We start from the raw sequence: 21,905 nt of genomic DNA, 5'->3' as shown, positions 1-21,905 counted from the left end.
CAGATTTCGGGCTAGCACAGGAGATGTAAGACCAACTCTATACCTTCAATTTAATAGATAAGAAACTGTTACAATTAAAATAACTTTCCCTGGGTCACCCATCTGACCGTCAAACCCAGTTTCTTTGACCCCAAATCCAGCCTGTTATTAAAAACCATATTGTGTTGACAGAACCGCTGCTGGAATGGGTTTGCAATTTAAATTCTTCAGGTGAGTAGTTACTATAGTCATCACTTCACGAGATGCAGGAAAAGGCCTTGCAAGTTAGATCTTAATAGGAACAACAGGATGACGGTAAGTTGCAAAGTCACAGATATTGTTGATCCCAAGATACAGAAAATCTGCTTCCAGAATCTTGGATTACATTGCTGTAGGGCATGTGCTCAATCAACCCCACCCCTCTCTATGCAGATTAGGTTATTAAGTTACGGCAGAAAAAAAAAATCATTAGTTGGCAGCCAGCCTCCCAGTGATTCCAACAAATATATAATAAAATACATTTTAATTTAATAAAATCCAGCCACAGAGCTAGGTGCTGGAAATACTAAAGCAAAAATGCAACAGCCATCAAGAAGGTTGCATTTTACTGGGGAGCATACAACATATATGAAAATAAGTCAATATAGTGTAATTCAGGGAGAGAGAACACAAATCAATGGAGGGAGCAGGGAGAGCAAAGAAGGACTTTTCATAGGAAAGAACACTTGGGCTAAGGCTTGAAGGAAGCTAAGGATTCTCCAATAAAAGGAATGAAGAAGGTCACTCCAGGTAAGTAAAGCTCATGGATACAGTTAGGTCAGGCCTCAGACAAAAGATCTGTCTACAATCCATCCCAGGGATTATACTCCCCATACTTCCCCACTTAGGGAGGACAGGCCAGAGTCCACGTTCTTGCCTTGGAAGATTCAAGGTCACTTCCACCATCACAATGATCACGTATGAGAGGAATTCTAGTAGAAGACAGACATTATGAACTTCTAAAATTAAAACAGCGAAACTATGCTCTAATTCTTATTTTTAAAAAATAGGCACAAATACAGTATTTAAATAGCCTATGCAAGCCCCAATATAGCTACCAAAAATCCAGCTGCTATATCATAAATCTAAATTTAAATTGGCAAACTTTCACACTTAACAGATTTGCTTGCTGTCCTGGACGTAAGAGAAATAGCTGAGATGGGCCAGGTCTGTCTATAAAACCATTATTTAGGGAAACACAAACCAATGCCTTCTTCTCTCTCTTTCCCTATAGCAAGTAGAAGTCACCAAAATTTCATTGACCTTAGAGCTGCTGTTCTCAGAAGCATGAGAAGAAAGTATAATGTGGAAGTACAGGAAGAAGGATGTACTTAAGAGTCAGAGAACTTGGAGCCAAATCTCAGTTCTGACATTTATTACTGTGTGATTTTGAAAACGTCACAATCCATCTGGGCTTCAGTTTCCTTATTTTTAAAGGAGGCAGGGGAGATGGACCAGCTCCTTTCAGTTCTAAATCTATAATCCTATGAATCACAGATTCAACTGGAAATAATTAAGAAAGTAGCACCTCCCCCCACCAAAAAAAAAAAAAGATTATATCTTTTGACCCAGTGATTCCACTGCTGGGATGATTTTCAACCTCCAACAAGAGCCATGATTTCCTAAGCCTCAGGGTAAGACTTCCTCTTCAGATGCCCATCAGGAACCTGCTCTACAACTCCTGGTTTCAGAGAACAATGGTAAGGAAAAAACTGTGCTTGGACCATAGCCTAAAGATAGGATAAAAAAGAAAGAAAAAAGAATCTAGCTGCATAAAAATATTCATAGTCAATCTGTCTGTAACTGCAGAAAACTGGAACCACCATGTCCCACAACTAGACAATGGCATGTTAGTGCATTGGAATATAATGGCACCATAAAAGATTCTAAGTATGCAATATACAAGGGAACATGGACCCACAGGAGGTGACAAAATTAAGATCAATAAATCTAGAACTATATTATACCTTGACTATGAGAAAATACAAGGGATTCAAAAGTCAAAGCCTTGGAACTTCAAAGAGACTTGGAAAGGGCAATAACCTTTGTTGCCTGATGTCTGTTAATTTGTTTAGCCAGCTCTGCTTTGCCCAGGGTTTTAGGGGAGTTTATGGACAAGTTTAGTGCTTATTGCATACGTCTATTTAAATATCTATATTTGTTGGTGGTTACCAAGTTTATAATAAACCTTTTTTTTTTTAAAGAAAAGGTAAATTTTAAAGCAAGGAAAGAGTATAAATAACTATTTATGGAAAGGCAGCCAGATGGTGCAGTGGATAGAGCGCTGAGCCTGGAGTAAAGAAGACTGAGCTCAAATCCGGCCTCAGACATTTATTAGCTGTGTGACGCTGAGCAAGTCATTTAAACACGCTTGCCTCAGTTTTCTCATCTGTAAAATGAGCTGGAGAAGGAAACGGCAAACCACTCCAGTATCTTTGCCAAGAAAAACCCACATCGGGTCACAAAGGGTCGGATGTGACTGAAAACGACTGAACAGCAAAGGTGGGATACCTCAGAGGGAAAGAAAATCCCACAAGGGTCATGAAGAGTCCGACATGACTGAAAACCTACTAAACAATAACAACATCCATGTAATAACAAAAAGTTAGAATTTATACACCTATTTGCGGTTTGCAAAACGTTTTGTAAATATAGTCTAATTTAATTATCACAATAACCCTGGGAGGTAAGTGCTATCATTATCTCTGTTTTGCAGTTAAGGAAACTGAGGCAAAAAGAGATAAAGTAATTTGTCCAGGGTCACGCAGCCAGTGTCTGAGGCTGCATTTGAACTCAGCTCTTCCTCCCTTCTAGCCCAGCACACTACCCAAGGTAGCACCTCACTTCCTCCAGGCAGAAAGGAAAGAGGTAGTGTTCTGTAGAAGGAAGAGTTAATAGGAGCAGAACTGGCCTGAGTCCAACCATTTTACCAATAAGGAAAATGTGGCCCCAAGGAGGCTAATTCTATTTAAATCATTTTAGGAAAAGGAGAAATACTCCTCTTTTCTATTCGAAGCACACAAAGCTATTCTTGAGAAGTAGATATGTAAACCATCAATAGGTTTCATTCTAGTGCTTTATTGGAGGCATGGAAACAATCCTGGGATCTAGAAGGCAATCCCTGGGAAAGCTCTGGCACGTTCTCTTCAGCTGGAAAGACTTCACAACAGCCAGCGTTTGCTTTGCAAGGGCCAAGCTAGCCAGACACAGAGAGCCTCATCACTGGTCAGCTGACCCTTCATAAGGAATTCTTGGGCCATGACAACCAGCATAAACACACCCAAAGAACCAGGCACATCGTTAAAGACCATATTTGTATATACATATAAAGCCCAATAATAATCCTCCCCTCCCATCACAAATAGAGAATCCACTCACTCTCCAGACTCTGGGGATGCCTCTACCCTGAGGTCCCTAGTCTGGCGTATTTCCTAATTCACTTCAGGACGTTGCCAGCAGCCTTGTCCTGCTCACATTGACCTCCCTACCATTCCCACCCTCACCCCCACAACTTTCAGCTTCCTTTCCTGTGTTGTCTTCCCTCATTAGAATGACATCTCCTTGAAATTAGGGACTGCCTCATTTGCTTGTATTGCTTCTTATTGTTTATTCAGGGGGTACAACTCTCTGGGAGTCCATTTGGGGTTTTCTTGGCAGAGATACTGGAGTGGTTTGCCATTTCCTTCTCCAGCTCATTTTACAGATGAGGAAACTGAGGCAGACAGGGTGAAGTGACTTGCCCAGGGTCACACAGCTGTTAAGGGTCTGAGGCCAAATTTGAACTCAGATCTGGCTGACTCTAGGCCCAGTCTTGCACAGTAAACACTTAACAAATACTTTATCTATCTCTCTAGAGCTAGAAAGAGCTCACCTTTATTTTATAAATGAGGGAAATTACACAAGGTCTCCCAGTGGCAGAGGACGGATCTAAACTCAAGACTTCTGACTTCTGATCCAGACCTCTCACTACTTTACAGCAAGGTGGGCAAGGGCTTCTGTCGACTGCCTTGGTTTCCCAGCTTCCTTCACGACTGGGCTCAATCCCACCATCTGCAAAAGCCTCTTCCAGGTTCCCACCATTAACTACTTCCCTCTGAGCCCATCTCCCATTTACACTATATTTTTATATATAAACGTGCACATACACACAAACATGTAAACGTGTGTATACATATATACATATACACACACACACACTATGTCTACATAGAGACACAGATGGTAAAGCAATACATATAGATACAGATAGTATAAATGGCGAGTGATCTCATACATGTGTGTATGCATGTAAATGTATGTATACATACACTATAAATATATATGCATACTATATAAATGTGTGTGTATACATGCCTTCCCTCTGAGATCATCTCTCATTTAAACTGTCTTTTTGTATGTGTATGTGCATGTGTGCATATATACATACACTATAGACACTATGTATAAATGTATATATAGACACACATACACCTTCCCTCTGAGATCATCTCCATCTACACTGCCTATATTTATGTGCACATACCATATTTACTATAGATACACACTACAGATCCTATATACATTTGTACACACACACATATACCTTCCCCCGAGATCCCCTCCAGTTATAATACCTAGATCTATGTATATGTATATGTGTGTATACACTACTACACACACACACTAGAACTGGATAAATATACACATACCTTCCCTCTGAGATCACCTTCATTTATATTATCTATATCTATATGCATATATACATGTGTATATATACACTACACAGGTACTATGGATGTACGTACACACTATAGACACTACAGACCTAGAAGCCTTGCCTCTAAGATCACCACCCATTTACACTCTCTCTCTTTCTATATATAATATACATACGTGTGTGTACAAGTGCACAGTTGTTTGATTACTGTTTCCTCTGCTGGAATACAGACTCGTTGGGGGCAGGGGCTACGCCTGCCCTCCTTTCTATCTTGCCTCCTCCCCCCCATCTCTCGGCACACTGCCTAACACAAAGACGTGATTGACTTCTTGTTGACTCTCACCGTTCTGTCACGGACCCCTTGCCCCTAAAAAGTGCCAACTCAGGCCAAGTGACCAGATATAACCTGGGCAGATCGGGGAATGCTAAAGAAGGCCTATCATCGCTTAGCAGAGGCTAAAAGCCACCCAAGACTGCCTTCCACAGTGGACGTGATGGGTTTCGATTCCCGTTTTCAGAGGAAAGGACCATTTTACTAACTGCTTAATGACTGCTATAAAGAGGCAGGGGAGACACAAATCATAGAGAACCCTCCTTGAAGTGCCATGTGTAGAATCCAACGCAAATCTGTGAATTCTGAATTAAGACTCGAAATAAGTCTCACCACTCAGAACTTTAAAAAACTGGGGAGGAGGAAGCGGGAGGAACCACCAGCATTTATTTTGCACCTACTATATGCCGTGTACTGTGCTAAGTACTTTTTAAAAATATTGCCTCATCTGATCCTCGCAACTCTAAGAAGCAGGTGCTATTATTATCCTCATTTTACAGCGGAGGAAACTGAGAGACAAACTGAGTTTAAGTGACTTGTCCAAGGTCACACAGCTACTAAGTAACTAAGGAAAACATTATAACCAACCAAAAGAATGTAAATAAAAAGAGCAACGAAATGAAAAGTTGTAAAATCGTAACAACCAATTCTTCCCCCACCCTCCTCTACAAGATGAGGAAAGCCACCAAGCTTTTTTTTTTTTTTTGCTTGGAGAGTTGGGGAACCACGCATTGTTGTTAATTTTACTATTCTGCCTTCCTTTGTTACAAGGGAAGGCTCAGAGGGGCCAGGGTATATCAGGAAATGACTGCAATGTCAAAACAAAAGGTATTTATAAAACTTTTATAAAAAGGGATCCAAGGTTGCCTCCACGGACAATGGGGAAAGGGGAGGAGGGTTTAGTGGCGGTTACTCTCTCTTCAATTAGATCACTATCATAGGCAGCTGGCAAAACTAACAACAATAATGCATTTTAATTGTACCATCTGCTTTAACAAGAGGAAGTCTCCTCTAAATACGTGTGGACTCAGCTTTAATTAACTTAGGAGTCTTTTCACATAGGATCACAGCTTTAGAGATGGAAGGGACCTTGGAGGTGTTCTACCAATCCTTTTATTTTATAGATGAGGAAACTGAGGTCTATGGAGGCAAAAAGGATCCACCCAAGGTCACACACAGGCAGGAAGTGGCAAAGCCAGGACCTAAACCTAATTCCTCTGACTTCAATATCTAGCGCTCTTTCCAATGAATTGTGTCCTTTTGGTGGAGAGAAAGGAGGCAGACATGGCACACTGGATAGAGTGCCATGCCTGGAGTCAGAAAGACTCATTTTCCTGAGTTCAAATCTAGCCTCAGACTCGATGTGTGACCCTAGGTAAGTCACTGAACCCTGTTTGCCTGTTTCTTCATCTGGAAAATGAGCCAGAGAAGGAAATGGCAAACTGCTCCTGCCAAGAAAACCACAAATGGGGTCATAGAAGAGTCAGACACAACTGAATAACAATGATTTAACTTATATTCTTAGCTGCCTGGGATATAGGTGACTTGCCTAAGGTAATACAGTCAGTACATGTTAAAGACAACACTTGAATCCAGGTCTTCCCGATTTCCAGGGTTATTAGCCTTCTGTCCAATGCACCACATTGCCTCTCTACATCATGCCAGAGGGCAGAATCATGGCACAACAGCCATGCTTCAAATGAAACTCTTAGAATGAACTTTCGAGAAGCTCCTCTTTTCCTATGAGCCCATGATCCTGTTAGCAGCTGCTCTCAGATGCAGGCACTCATGAACCTCTAAGCTGCAGTGATATCACAGCTGTGTGTTTTTGAAAACAGAGTCTGCAGCCATGGAAACCAAACAGATGCCTCTGCATTCTGACTTCACTGTAGAAACAAGGAGTCTCAGCTGGGAAGAGGAAACCTCTTTATGGAACTATATCTGTCAGTGTGGGATGAGAGCATGGGAGATGGCTTGCAATCTGCAGCCAACAATGGGAATACCCACATCGATGGAAATTGAATGGAATGGAAATTGAACAAATGACCCATGGAGAAAGCCAGCTTGTGCAGCACAAATCAAAGGAATTGTGCCTAAATTCTAATTCACTGGAAATGGTACCAACGAATAAAATCAATCACTTTAAAATAAAGTGTCATACTCTACTCATGTGCAGAAAATGCTCATATTCAAAACTCAGTTTTAAAAATTAATGTTAAGAAAAAAAGTCCACATACATACAGTCTTAATTTTCTAAGGCATTTAAAAGAAGCTACAGATAACTCCCAAAGGACAATTTAGTAGACTAGAATAAACACCACACTAAGTCAGGGGAACTGGTTTTTGCAGCAAATCATTTTACAAATCTGGATTTCAGTTTCTGCATTAATAAAATGAACAAAGTGAATTCTTAAGATCTGTAGGGTTCTTTGAGGGTTCATTCCTCAAGAATTCACAGAACTCAGTTCAACAATAAAGAATTTATTGGGCTCTTATTGGGTGCAAACATTAAGGATAAAAAGATGAAAAAATCAGAATAATCAAAGAATTTACATTCTAGTGTGTATAGGAGAAAGGGGAGATCTGTATGCACAAATACAACTAAATCTAAAAAGTGATCAGCCAATCAGAGAGATATCCTGGTTAACTGATGGGTGGTTTATGGTTAATGAGAGCTGGTTCCAAAACTCTTTGTTTCAACACACTGAAAGTGTATCTTCTTCCTAAATGGTAGAATAAAATGAACTTCATCCCATAAGCACCATGCTCCTTGAGAAGGCAGTCTATAATAGGTGCCTTTCTCTCTTCTCTTTCCTTCTTCTTAACCCCTTACAATCCAGCTTCCAAACTCATCCTTCCACCAAAACTACTCTCTCCACAATTACTAATGATCTCTTAGTTGCCAAATCCAATGGCCTTTTCTCAATCCTCATTCTCCTTGACCTCTCGGGAGTCTTTGACACTGCTGATCATCCTTTTGTGGACACTCTCATCTCTCTAGGATTTGGGGGACATCACTCTCTCTCCTGGTTCTTCTCCTATCTGACCAATCCTCCCCAGTTTCCTTCAATGGATATTCATCCAAGTCACCCACTGACTGACTGCTGGGCACTGTACTAGAGCCAGCTACTGGGTGCAGTGAATAGAGCACTGGACCTGGAGTCAGGAAGACCAGAATTCAAATCTGGACTCAGACACTGGGCAGCAAGTCACCTAACTTCTTTTTCCCTTAGCTTCCTATAAAATGGAGAAAATAAAGCATTTAACAGAGTGTCTGGTGCATAAAAGTCACTTAATAAAAGCTTGCACCTTCCCCTCCCCAAAGGGGAAATACAAAATGGAGAGAGGATGTGGTCCGTGTCTTCATGGAGAGAGATAAGACATACAAAGGAAACTATAGTCCAGGAGAGAAGTACAAAGAGTTAAGTGTTTGGAGAGGAGAGGAAAAGTTGGAACTGACAGGAAAAATCCAAGAAGGCTTCATGGAAGAGGTAGCATCTGAGTTGGGTCTCCAGGGATGGGTTCAACAGGCAAAGAAGGGGGTGGAAGGACACTGGAGGCAAAATGAACAGTGTGAACAAAGATGGAGAGATGGGAAAGCACAGGTCAATCAATCAATCAATATTTATTAAGCACCTACTATGTAGCAGGCACTGTGCCAAGAGCTGAGGACACCAAAAAAAGGGCAAAAGACAGGCCCTGCCCTCAAGGTGCAGTCCAGGGAACACTGAAATAAGTCCAGTTCATCTGCAATTGAATCTTAGTTTAAGGAAGTCACCCTGATGACACAGAAACATACAGGGCTGATGATTCACCTCATTCCTCCTTCTCCCACATTCAAATAAAACAAACCACTTAAGCCAAAATTCTAAAAAAGGGTGGATTCCTCCTCTGCCCCACCCCATTCCCTACTTCCACCACTACTCTGATAAGTCAAGACACACTGATCCCTCTTTCTCTCCAGGACTAATAAGGAATGTGTTTTTACTAGCAAACAACAATAAAAAACTACTCACGTCTGGAGGGCTTGGAAGTGTAGTAAGGGGAGAGTCCAACGCCAGGGCCTCAGGTAATAATTTCTCTAGCTCCCCCCTTTCAGTTTGCCAGGGTCCAGACTGAAGAAGCTGAAAGACAGGGACAAATAAAGAGTTTGAGCATCACAGAATGGGCCAGTTGGAAAGAACCTCTAAGAGCATCCAATAAAACCCCCTGATTTTACAGATGCAGAAACTGAGAACCAGAGCAGGTGTGATTTATCCAATGTCACACAGAGGCTGAAGTGAAGGAGAGATAGTCTGCTGGCTCTTCTCAGGACAACTCCAAAAAAGCCTGCAGGTCTTTTCAGCCTGGTGAGATCATTCGAGGAAAAAAAGTTTTAGGAAAATTAGGAAACCCCACCCCCACAACTAAGAGGTTTGACAAATTGGGCCTGATATGAAAAGTGATTGTATTTTTTTATTCTTTGCTTTCCTAAAAGACAGACAAAACTTAGTGGGACTGTGTTTTCTTTTGCATTTTTTTTTAAATTTCAGATCCAAATTACCCACCCCACCTTGGCATCCATCCTTCCAGAGATTAGCTCAGCTAACTGGATGCAATGTTAAACTCTATTGTAGTCAATCAACTCAATTAAACTAACACCTATTAAGCAGCTGTTAGATGTTCCATAACCTAGAAGTGAGCTGATGGGGAGAAATCATTATGTTGTCCTTGCAACCACATTCCTAAGTCACTACCCAAATGAATTCTGCAAGTAGCTGGGAACCATGCAATCCAAGAACTTGTGTTACAGGGGACAGAAAGCTAGATCTGAAATCAGGAAGCCCTGAGTTCAAATCCAGCCCTAGACACTTAATTGCTGTGTGACCTTAAAGACATTTAATCTAGATCTGCCTTGGTTTCCTCATCTGTAAAATGGGGATAAAAATAGCACCTACCTCTCAAGGTTGTTGTGAGGATTAAATGAGGTAATATTTGTGAAGTGCTTTGCAAACCTTAAAGCATTATAGAAATGCTAGCTGCTGCTATCTTAGGGATCACCTAGCTCGGCTCTCACTTTCAGAGGGAGGTTTCAGTGACTTCCCCAAAGTCATATATTTAATGAATGCCAGAGGTGGTATTAGAACCCCATCCCTTCTTTCCTGGTCTCATGCTTTTTCTGTTAGCAGTTTTAACAACAGTTCATATTTGGATAAACTTATAAGGTTTACAAAAACTTTTCTCACAACAATCCTGTAAGGCAGGTAATGTGGGTATCATTCCCATTTTCCAGATGAAGAAAATTAAGGTCCCAGAAAGATTTACACCGCTTAATTAGTGCATCCCCAGGGCCTAGCACAAAACTTTGCAAAAGCTGGTGCTTAACAAACAAATACATACATACACACATACATACATACATACATACATAAATATTCATTGAATTAAATGGGATGTTCGTTAAATAATTAGGCATCATTGGTACCAAGGCAGGATCTGCCTACACGGTAACAGCAAGTGGCACACCTCAAGAGCCGATGCCATGGTTTCTTTTCTAGAAATGTGTCCAGGTAATTCTGCCATCTCTCCAAATCACATATTTAATAGCTTAATGTCAGGCAGAAGTATATGAATTTAAGGGAAAAGTTTCAAAGAGATACCCAGGTTTTCTTGCTTCATGGGATGCTCAGGAAAAGGTCAGCCTTGAAGGTGACATCCTGACCTCTTCAAAAGAGCTGCTATTATGCCCCAGATGAGCACTGTGCATGAGTATCACCACCAAAGCCGGGAGACAAAGCAAGAAACCCCTGGCATTACAAAATACATTGAAGAACTCTGCCCGCCATGTGGGGATGCCAAGACGGCTCTGTGATCTCACGACTATGGTTCTTCCTCCAGGGATGCAGTTCACCACCCATCCAGGCCTGTGCCACTGTTACCCATGTCTTCTTATAAATCCTCTACAGAGGGTCCACCCAAAGTGATGAGGGCTGCCCTTCTAGACCTCTCTTGATGATGCATGGATGTCATGGAAGCCTGTGGGCTGTCCAGCGGCTATCCTTCATTTTCACTACTGGTCCCATCTTTTTTTCCAGATGTAATGGGCATGGGAGAGTTGAATGTGAGGCTATAGATCAACTGATTTCCTCCCAGCCCAGTTGATAAAATGACAAAATTTAAGGGGAAAGTAGCAATGACAACAGAGGCATTAAGGTCATAAATGTATTGTAAAGTAAAACAAATTACACCTTGCTACCCCTTCACAAGGTGTGAAGCAGTTCAATCGAGTTTGATGGAATTACAGGGCAGTTAGCCATTGGCTAGCCAAAGGCTCAGCTATGCCCCTGGTGTCCCCTTAAAAAGCAACACACACATATGTATGTATACATACATATATATATATATAGACAGAGGGCACAGGGTGAGTTGAATATGAAGGGATGATATCTAAAAAAAAAATCAAATTAAGGGATGACAGGAATATACTGAAAGAGGGAGAAAGGGAGAGACAGAATAGGGTAAATTATCTCACATAAAAGCAGCAAGAAAAAGCAGTTCTGTTGGGAGGGAAGAGGCGGGCAAGTGAGGGGGAATGAGTGAATCTTGCTCTCATCGGATTTGACCTGAGGAGAGAATACCATACACACTCAACTGGGTATCTTACCCCACAGGAAAGAAGGAGGAAGAAGATAAAAAAGGGGGCATCAATAGAAGGGAGGGCAGATGGGGGAGGAGGTAATCAAAAACAAACACTTTCGAGAAGGGACAGGGTCAAGGGAGAAAATTCAGTAAAGGGGGATAGGTTAGGAAGGAGCAAAATATAGTTAGTCTTTCACAACATGAGTATTGTGGAAGGGTTTTACATAATGATACACATCACTTTGGGTGGACCCTCTGTAGAGGATTTATAAGAAGACATGGGTAACAGTGGCACAGGCCTGGATGGGTGGTGAACTGCATCCCTGGAGGAAGAACCATAGTCGTGAGATAACAGAGCCATCTTGGCATCCCCACATGGCGGGCAGAGTTCTTCAATGTATTTTGTAATGCAAAAAAAAAAGTTTTTGCATGCAACTAGGAAATAAGATACACAGGCAATGAGGCATAGAAATTTATCTTGCCCTACAGGAAAGGAAGGGAAAAGGGAATGGGAAGGGAGTGGGGTGACAGAAGGGAGGGCTGACTGGGGAACAGGGCAACCAGAATATAGGCCATCTTGGAGTGGGTGGGAGGGTAGAAATTGGGAGAAAATTTGTAATTCAAACTCTTGTGAAAATCAATGCTGAAAACTAAATATATTAAATAAATTTATAATAAAAAAATAAGAAAAAAAAAGCCACACACACACTCTCTCTCTCTCTCACTCTCTCTCCACCCCGTCTCTTCCCCCTTCCCCCCCCCCCCCACCCCGGGAATGAGTCAAGGCAAGAAATCACTCTGAGGATTGAGAGCTAGAATCCAGCTCTTGATAGTAGTTCTATGTCCCTGGGGAGAGGGGAGAAGGCAGGAGGGGAAATTTCTCTTCACACCTCAGTAACTATGACAGCATCTTGCAGCAGTAGGAAACCTCCTACCCTGTAAAGAGCAGGCCCAGGGAATCCAGTTGCAGAGATGATTGACAGTTAGTCCTGGCAGGTGAGAGGGGAGCCAAGCAGAGGAGCCCAGCTGAGCAACCTTCCGAAAAAGAGATGCTCACCCAAGGGAAACAACACAAGGACACTAGAAGAAGAGAAAAAGACACTGGGGGCCTTGAGAGGCTAAGGTATGAGTGGTCCACGTCTGTGCTTGTCTACTAGCGTACTTTCTAAGTGTCCCCAATCTTCCCATTGACCTCGTGTGTTTTTGTGGGAGAATGTCCCCCAGGTTGATGGGAAATAGGTTTTATCATGACTGGTCTTACTGTACCATCTTAGTAAACACCTTTGCTGTGGACTGTGTTCTCTGGCTGATGGAAGGCAGTGAGGTGACAGAATGCATAGAGTGCTGAGTTCAAATCCAGCCTCAGACGCTTACTAGCTGTGTGACCCTGGGCAAGTCACTTCACTTGTTTGCCTCACTTTCCTCATCTGTATAATGGTGATAACAGCCCCTACCTTCCAGAGTTGTTGTGAGGGTCAAATTAGATAATAATTGTAAAGCACTTAGTGTCATATAGATGGTAGTTCTCTGACATCCCTTCTGCCTCTTCTCTTCATGTTCCTCCTTTGTAATATGATTTGGCCTGCTCATGTTCAATGTACACCTCTCCACCGCCCCTCAGCCTACTGTATTAGTCTTAAAATAGGGCTCAAGAGCAGCCTCCTTCTCATGGAGGCCTGAAAAACCCATAGGCACAGGAGGAGCCAAGGCACAACAGCTGGAATTCCCAACATGGACTCAAACACTTGTCTCCTGGAATCAACGTTAAATTCAGTCATATGACCTTTCTCAAAGGCGAATAATTATGAGCCCCCTTTGCCAAACTGGGCTATCTATTTCTCTTTCCATTATGTTTTCCTTACTTTGCAAATGCTATTGTAAGACCTCCTCCTAAAACCTTGGCACATGGAGTTAAAATGCTCAGGCCCCACCTCTCCTCCAGCAAAAGGGCAAATAGGAAAGAGGAAATTCTCCAAAGAGGAAAATCTCCATATGGCTTCTAAAATGGAAACATCTCTGTAATCCCCCAAGTAAAAGTAGGAATGGCTTTAGTGTGCCTTGCCCATTAACTATGAAGTTCCAATTCCATAAATATTTATTAAGCAGTTACTTTTTGCAAGGCATCACACTGCTCTTAGGGCTAGAAGAGAAAGAGTAGGAATTAGACCAAGGATTTCACTACTACAAAGAACTCCCAGGTGAGGAAATAGAATTCTATTTTGTCTCCTTCCTTTTTCCCACCCCATAGGATCCTGCTGGGGGCCATCTCCAGTCATCCCGATCTACATCTGGCCACTGGACCCAGATGGCTCTGGAGGAGAAAGTGAGGCTGGTGAATTTGTACAGTCCAACCTCACTCAAATCCAATTCACTTGCAAGTCATGGCATCATCTTCATGATGTCATGGTTCTCTTTGAGAACCGATGATGAAGGGCAAACAACAACAACAATCCTGTTAAATTCTTTTATTTTTTAAATTGAGAGATGAGAGCATAGCACAGGTACGGAACCTCAAAAAAACTTTCAAATGACACCATATTGTTAGTTTTGCTAGATTGTTTTAATCTGTTACAAGAAACCTCTCACTGCATGAAGATTCTCTATAAATGTTCGTAATGTGAAAACAAAATTTATCAATAAAACTTCTAAGAAAGGATTCAGCCATTATAAAACAATTTGGTGGTGATATCTGTTAAATGTTGAATGAACCCAAGAATAAAGCATTCAAATCTTGACAAGTCAGTTCACCACTTTGCTTTCCTTAGGCAAGTGAACTGCACGGTACAAAACTTTTGATTATCCAGAATGTTTGAGAAACAAATTTTGACCCGTGAGTGATTTACATACGCAATTATAAAAATGCTACATGGCAAAAATGGTATTTGCAGTCATATCCTAAAAAGTTCACAAGATGGAGATGTTTCCCTATCAAAGCAAACCTTTAAATTTACAAAGTAAGTTTTGTCAACCCCATCTTTCCAAAGCAGAAAACTAGGAGTTTTTCCTCTACTGAAAAGCAGTAGATGAATTTAACAAATGCTTGTTATAACTGTCAGTATGTGCATATTTCTATATACGTGTGTACATACATACATATATATATATACACACACACACACACACACATTTTTGTGGATTATATATATGTGTGTGTAAAGAGAGACATAGAGATTAAAGAAGCTTATGATTTTTTTAAAAACCTAGTAGATCAGTAATACATTATAATACTCTCCAGAATTTTTGCAAATATCAAAGGATGAGATTGTATTTCTTCTAATCTCAAAATATAACCAGATGAATTCAATGGCACCTTTCCCCCTCTTTTTCCCAGTCCCCCTTGGACTAGGGAAGGTGGTATTCTGTTGGGATTTTTAAAAACTAGTTCTTCTGTTTGACCCAAAGATCCAATGCCTCAAAAGGTGGAAGACAGAAGAAATATTCCATATACACCAATATATTTATAGCAGGACTCTTTGTAGTGATAAAGAATCGGAAACAAAGCAAATGCTCATTGATGGGCAAATGGCCAAACAAATTGTGGTACATGGATATAATGGAATATTAATGCTCTGTAAGAAATTGTGAACATAAAGATTTTAGATAAACACGGTAAGATTTGCAAAACAGTACCAAGAAAACAACATATGCGATGACAACAATAACAAACAGAAAGAATAAAAACAACGAACACTGGGTAATAATAATGACCCAGCACAGGCCAGAATGAAGGATATGAGAACATATCTCTCTACTTTGTATAGGTGAGAGACAATGAGTACGGAACACTACAAGGTTAAAAAATGCTTCCATCTGCACTCAGAGTTGATCCGTTCTCTTTCTGGAAGGGGATAGCATTTTTCATCATGTGTCTTTTGGAATTGTCTCGGATCATTGCATTGACCAGAATAGAATTTGTTCAGCCATTCCTCAATTGATGAGTATTCCCCTAATTTCCAATTCTTTGCCACCACAAAAAGATCTGCTATAAATATTTTTGTACATATAGGTCCTTTTCTCTTTTCCTTGATTTGATCTCTTTGGATATTTTTGTACATATAGGTCCTTTTCTCTTTTCCTTGACTGGACCTCTTTGGGATACAGGCCTAGTAGTAGTATTGCTGGGGATGCACAGTGTTATGCCCTTTGGGCATAGTTCCAAACTGTTCTTTAGAATTTTTATAAAAGTTCACAAGTCTATCAGGACACTTCTTGTACAGAAGTCATCACTGGTTATATGCTGCAACCTATGCATGTTCACCAAGAATCCCACTATTGCCTTTTCATGGACTACATTTTTTAATTCTTTATAAACTAAGGTTTTCCATAATATGAAGCAATACAGCATCGCCAGAAGAATAAAGGTCTTAATGTATTTGTACCATGAAGTTTCCTAAATGCAATCCAATCTACTCTTCCTCCTAATAAATTCTGGGCCCAATCCACTGTCCATCTGTATGTTTGTCCAAGATGTTCATTACTCAACCATTTCGTTTTTCCTATGTGGATTGTTGGGCCATTATCCCTCAAGTGTTCATGAACATATTTATCAGGAAAAATCCAGAATTCTAGTGACCCTCAAAAAAAGACTTCATGATAAAATCTGAAAGAGAATTCCACCTACCTCTTTGATATTGAAGCTCCTTGAAGGCAAGGACTAAGTGTCTGTAACTCTATGTGGCTGACATTCAGTAGAATACCATGTACAAATAAATGTATTTATAAATTATTTTGAATGATGAGAATGACACCACTATAATAGCCTTTTCCTCCACTATGTCTCCCATCCCACTTGGGATGGTTGGGAGATCTAACCAGACCAGCAGGGCATCATAACTGTGCCACAGCTGGTTACAATTTCCTACCAATTTTGATGGATCTGAAAAGTAAAGACAATGGTTCTATCTTGTGGGGCCTACGGTCACTTCTGACAGCTGAAGCATGCCGGGCCACTCTTTTTAATCACTCCTATTTCTAATTTCCTTTATGTCCCATTCCCAATCATTTCTTCAGTGCCTCGTCCTTATCTTATCCATATCTTTCCATCTCTTCTCCCTCAACTTCATCTCTTTTCCTACCTCAGGCATCTGCTATAAATCCCTAAACTGCAATTCTGAAAAAGACTAGACTGAAGAGGAAAATGAATTTCATTAGCTTTCAATTGTCTGCAATTATACAAGGCCTCCTTTCTTCTCCTGACTCCCTTGAGCCCTCGGGCCCTGGAATACAAACTAGATTCAAAAATATAGCAATAGATGGGGAGAGTGTGTAAATATGTTTCCATTTCTGTGTCCTGAAGTTATGTGCCTCTACACAAATCATTTAAGGACTATCTCTGTTCTATTAGGCATAATTTGTAGGCCATTAGCAGGGACAATTCAGAATTGACAGGAAAAGATCAAGAAATGTTCAGCATTTCAAAGGAATAGCCCTTGATTCTGGAATAATGTCACTATACTTTGGCAATGTTCTAGAGGAAATGCCAGAAAAGGCCCTTAATTCCCAGGAGCTGGCAGAAAAGATGAATTAAAAATCATACCCTTTTCTATACCTCTTACTTACTATCCTTCTTCTCCCTCATGCCCTTCACTCAAGCATAAACTTAGTCACAGCCTTCTAATGACCTGTATGCCTTGCCCCTAATCTTCTAGCCCTCATATTCATTTCCAAGAGGCTAGAACCTAAGGAGATGACAGGTAATGCACTTACATTTTATTTTCCATTACAGATGATGGTTTTATACAACGTGAAGAGCCAGTGCCATATGTATTTACCATAAAAAGATCCCACTGTCAATTACTCCACACATTTCTGAAAATATAAAGGAGAGTGACCTAATGGCCACAGACTAGCCTCAAAGCCTCAACCTTAGAATTATCTATATTATCACTAAAGAGAATAAAGAAAGGAAAAGTTTCTGGAATGAACCAAGTGACCTCCTATAGGAGACCTAAGTAGCACAATTGTGTGAGCATTGTGGGATCAACATACAAATTATCTCAAAGAGGGGAAAATATCAAAACCACGGAAAAAAATTTGGACTTCATTAATACCAAAAAAAAAAGTGACCAAGAAAACATTAAAAACTACCAACCTATATGCCTACTTTCCCATCTATACAAAATCTTTATGAGAGTCATTCATATAGGAATATAGAGTATTCCTCATGAGGGAATTATTAGGCTTTTGCAAGCAATATTCAATGATGGACCACATCTTTACTATTTCAAAATAGACAAATATAGAGACCATAAACTCCCGTTACATAGACTTTTTTGTTAATTTTATGAAAAAGCATTTGATCCAGTATAGCAAAATGGCATTTTAAAGTCTCTTTAGAATGTAGTGTGTCCCATCTATATCTCAAAATCAATCAAAATTCCTAGAAAGATACATCATCAGAAATAATCTTACTCAATGGCCTTCTAAGCATAAACACTAGGTGAGGCATAAAACAGGGATTTGGACATAAAACAAGAAAGATGGACAGGAAGAATACATGTGTTCACCACCATAATGGAGGAGATCCTATGAAGACCTCAAATTGAAGAGGGAGAAGAGAAAAATTCTTATTTTTTGTAGATAAAATGATGCATCTGGTTTTGTAAAAAATAAAGGGGCTTGTACAATCAAAAATAATGTTTCTGCAATAAAAAGAAAAATAAGAAACAAAATCTTTGTAACACATATTTCTATAAATCTTTAACATTTGAAATCTCTAAGGTACTGATACTTAAGATAATTTAATATGGTAGAAAAGGAAAATGACAAATTTTGGACAAGATGTTAGAAAATTAGAATGCTAATGCATTGTCGGTAGAGTTGTAAACTGAGCAACCATACAGGAGAGAAATTTGGAACCATGCCAAAAGTGCTGTAAAACTATGCATACCCTTTGATCCAACAATACCACTACTAGGACTGTATCCCAAAGAGATCATAGAAAAGGGGAAAGGATTCACATGTATAAAAATATTTATAACAGTTCTTTTTGTGGTGGCAAAGAGCTGGAAATCGAAGGGATGCCAATCAATTGGGGAATGGCTGAACAAGCTGTGGTATATGAATGTAATGGAAGAGTATTGTACATTAAGAAATGATGAGCAGGTGGACTTCAGAGAAACCTGGAAAGACTTACATGAACCGATGCTGAGGGAAGTGAGCGGAACAAGAAAAACATTGGCAGTTAACAGCAACATTGTGCAATGATCAATTATTATAGACCTAGTTCAGAAAGAACTATGGAATCTGAATGCAGATCGGATGCTATTTTCACTTTTTGTTTTTTTTTTTTTCTCGTGGTTTTCCCTCTTTGTTCCGATTCTTCTTTCACAACATGACTAATGTGGAAATATGCTTAACATGATTGTACATGTATAACCTATATCAGATTGCTAGCCATCTTGGGGAAGGGGAAGGGAGGGAGGGAGAAAAATGTGGAGCTCAAAATCTTACAAAGACGAATGTTGAAAACTACCTTTACATGTAGTTGGAAAAAATAAAATGCTATTAAGTGAAAAAAGTAAAACATTTTAATATTAAAAATAATAATATAATATTAAAAATTTAAAAGAATTCTCCCTCTGAATGTAAGAAATAACCTCAATCAACAAATTGGTCAAAAATATGAAGAAACAATTTTCTAAGAAGGAAATATCAATTGTTAATAATCCTTGAAAAATTATTCAAAGTAATAATCTGAGAAAAACAAATTAAAACAACTTTCACAAACTACCTTAGACTCATCAAACTGACAGAAATAGTTTAAAAAAAACCAAGAGAATTTAGTGTTGGCTGGGCTATAAGAGAATCAGCCCATTATTATGACTATGTTGGTGGAGTTGGGAATTTGGGCAATCTTCCTGGCGAACCACTTGGTTATGGAGTAAGAGTTACAAAAGCAATTATGTCCTTTTACCTACAGCCTCCACCACCAAAACTAAAATTGCTATTTACAGAGGAATAGGACTTTGTGTGGATAAACATATCTGTAGTGGCTTTATTTATAACAGAGCTCATTAAGCATTGTCCAAGAAAGGTTAAGTGACTTTCCCTCCATCATGTTTGTTTTGTTGTCAGTCAGTTGTTTTCAGTCATGTCCAATTCTTCGTGACTCCACTTGGGGTTTTCTTGGAAAAGACACTGGAGGGATTTGCCATTTCCTTTTCTGGCTCATTTTACAGATGAGAAAATTGAGGCAAAAAGGGTTAAGTGACTTGCCCAGGATCACACAACTAGTAAGTGCTTGCAGCTGGATTTGAATTTGGGAAAATGAGTCTTCCTGACTCCAGGCCCTGCACTCAACTCACTGATGGATCATGTAGGTAGGCAATAAACAAGCAGCAGAGACAAGATTGAAACCCTGGTACAAATTCAATTCCATTTGAATAGCATCCATCCCAGAGACTAGGTACCAGTGATAAAAAGATGAAAATGAACTTTCTATTTTTACTGTATCCACTATACTATAACCAATAACCCATAAAAGTATATCTATTAAGATCTAAAGGCTTTGCAACAGCCTGTCAGGAGGGAGAACATCCAGACAAAAGAAAGCACTAATCCCTGAAGGCTGAAGTAAGATTCCACAAATTTAGGAGCTAACAAAAGAGAAAGAGAAGGCATTTGTTGGAGAAAACAGTCTTCAAGAGGCAAAGGCTAGGGTAGAACACTTACTGAGAAGGTGTTTCCTCTTCCCCCACACATACACCCCCTACCTTCCCTTCCATCCACAGTAGAGTAAGGAGTCTGCAGATTTTGTTCCTTAAGGTTTGAAGTCCTTTTTTGCTGACAAGCTGACTGAGAGCCCACACTTAAACTGGACTCTGAAAGCCAACCTTGTTAGGGCCAAGTAGGCTAATCAGAAACACCAGGGCCCTGCAAGGAACATTTTGCATTCCTGCCTGTTTTTGGATCTCTTTCCTCGTCTGTCAAAAAAAAACCTAAACTCTGAATAGCCTACAGTGACAATCGACAAACCTACTATGTGCCTAAGTGCCTACTATGTGCTGAGCACAGTGCTAAGCACTGAAGACACAAAGAAAGGTAAAAAACAACAACAAAAAAAGAAATCCAGTCCCTGCTCTCAAGGAATTCCCAGTCTAATGAAGAAATTTGGTGAAGGATCATGCTCCTTTCCCTATCTGAGGAGGAAGAAAGGGTTACATTAAGTAAATCACTGGGGCATGAGATTATTTCATGTCCTTGGATTCAGGAACTTTAGAATTCTGGTATGCAGCAGCTAAAAACAAACAGCGTGAGCTCAGGACTGCAGAGTGGGGATAGTCACATGTTTTCAGACTATCCTGAAATTCCAGGACCTCTGATTAGGATCAAAGAGTATCAAATCGAAGAGGGTTCATCCTGAAAAATTCTACCCACTATGGCTCTGGGATATCCAGGACTTGGGAATCCATCCTCAGTAGGGAGAGTAAAAAGTAAATTCTGAAATCTTTTGGAAAAAACAAGTTTCTTTCTCACGAGTCTTTACTCTCAAATATTTTAAACTCGGTGAAACACTTCCTGCAGCTGCCTAAAATAAACATTATCTGCTTGTTCTTCCAGAATATCTTCATGATAAAGCACATTCTATTCCGACTGACTTGTCCAGCATCATCACATGTCAGTCCTCAGAGTCAAGTTAATATTCCGTATTTCCATTAAGTCACAGGAACATAAATTTAGAAAGAACTTTGGAGACCATCAAGTCCAGTTCCCTCATTTGACAGATGAGGAAACTGAGGGATAGATAGAGTAAATGATCTCAGGCTCATAACATCTAGTAAGTGTCTGAAGGGAGGATCTGAACCCAGGCCTTCTTGACTTCCAGCTCCAGCACTCTATCAACTACTCCACAATGTCTCAACTAAATACACTACAAAAGATGACGAAAAGGGGTGGACTGGCTGATCCAAATATTTATATTTGTCTTTACAATAAGTGTTTATGCTTGCATTTGAACAACTTATGACACCAAGGATGTAAACCTAAGTGACTGGAAAAATGGTGGTGCCCTCAACAGCAATAGGAAAGTTTGTGGGGAAAAAAATGTAATAAGATTTGTGAAGATCATAACCCATCCATGCCAACTCACCCTGTGCAATTCACTCTGCCCCACCCAAAATGAAAAGTGGGGACATAGAGGTATTACTCCCTGGTCACTAGCCCAGACAGTCAACAAGCATTTATTATGTGCCAAGAAGGGCAGCTAGGTATTGAAGTGTATAGAGTGCCAGACTGGAGTCA

The 21,905-nt window shown here is 40.1% G+C and overlaps 1 protein-coding gene across 1 annotated transcript in view; it reads right to left on the bottom strand.

Moving 5' to 3' along the window:
* The window catches only part of TRAK1 (trafficking kinesin protein 1), a 238,668-nt gene that overhangs the window by 165,163 nt on the left and 51,600 nt on the right, over positions 1-21,905 (bottom strand). Inside the window, exon 2 of the mRNA XM_036759410.1 lies at positions 9,062-9,169. The gene's annotated coding sequence lies outside the window, so the exon portion shown is untranslated. The remainder of the gene's footprint in view (positions 1-9,061; positions 9,170-21,905) is intronic.

Source organism: Trichosurus vulpecula, chromosome 5 (assembly GCF_011100635.1).
Source record: "Trichosurus vulpecula isolate mTriVul1 chromosome 5, mTriVul1.pri, whole genome shotgun sequence".
In the NCBI taxonomy this organism is placed as follows: Eukaryota; Metazoa; Chordata; class Mammalia; order Diprotodontia; family Phalangeridae; genus Trichosurus; species Trichosurus vulpecula.
Note: the sequence above shows the minus strand (reverse complement) of the source record. Positions and strands in the feature narration are given on the sequence as shown.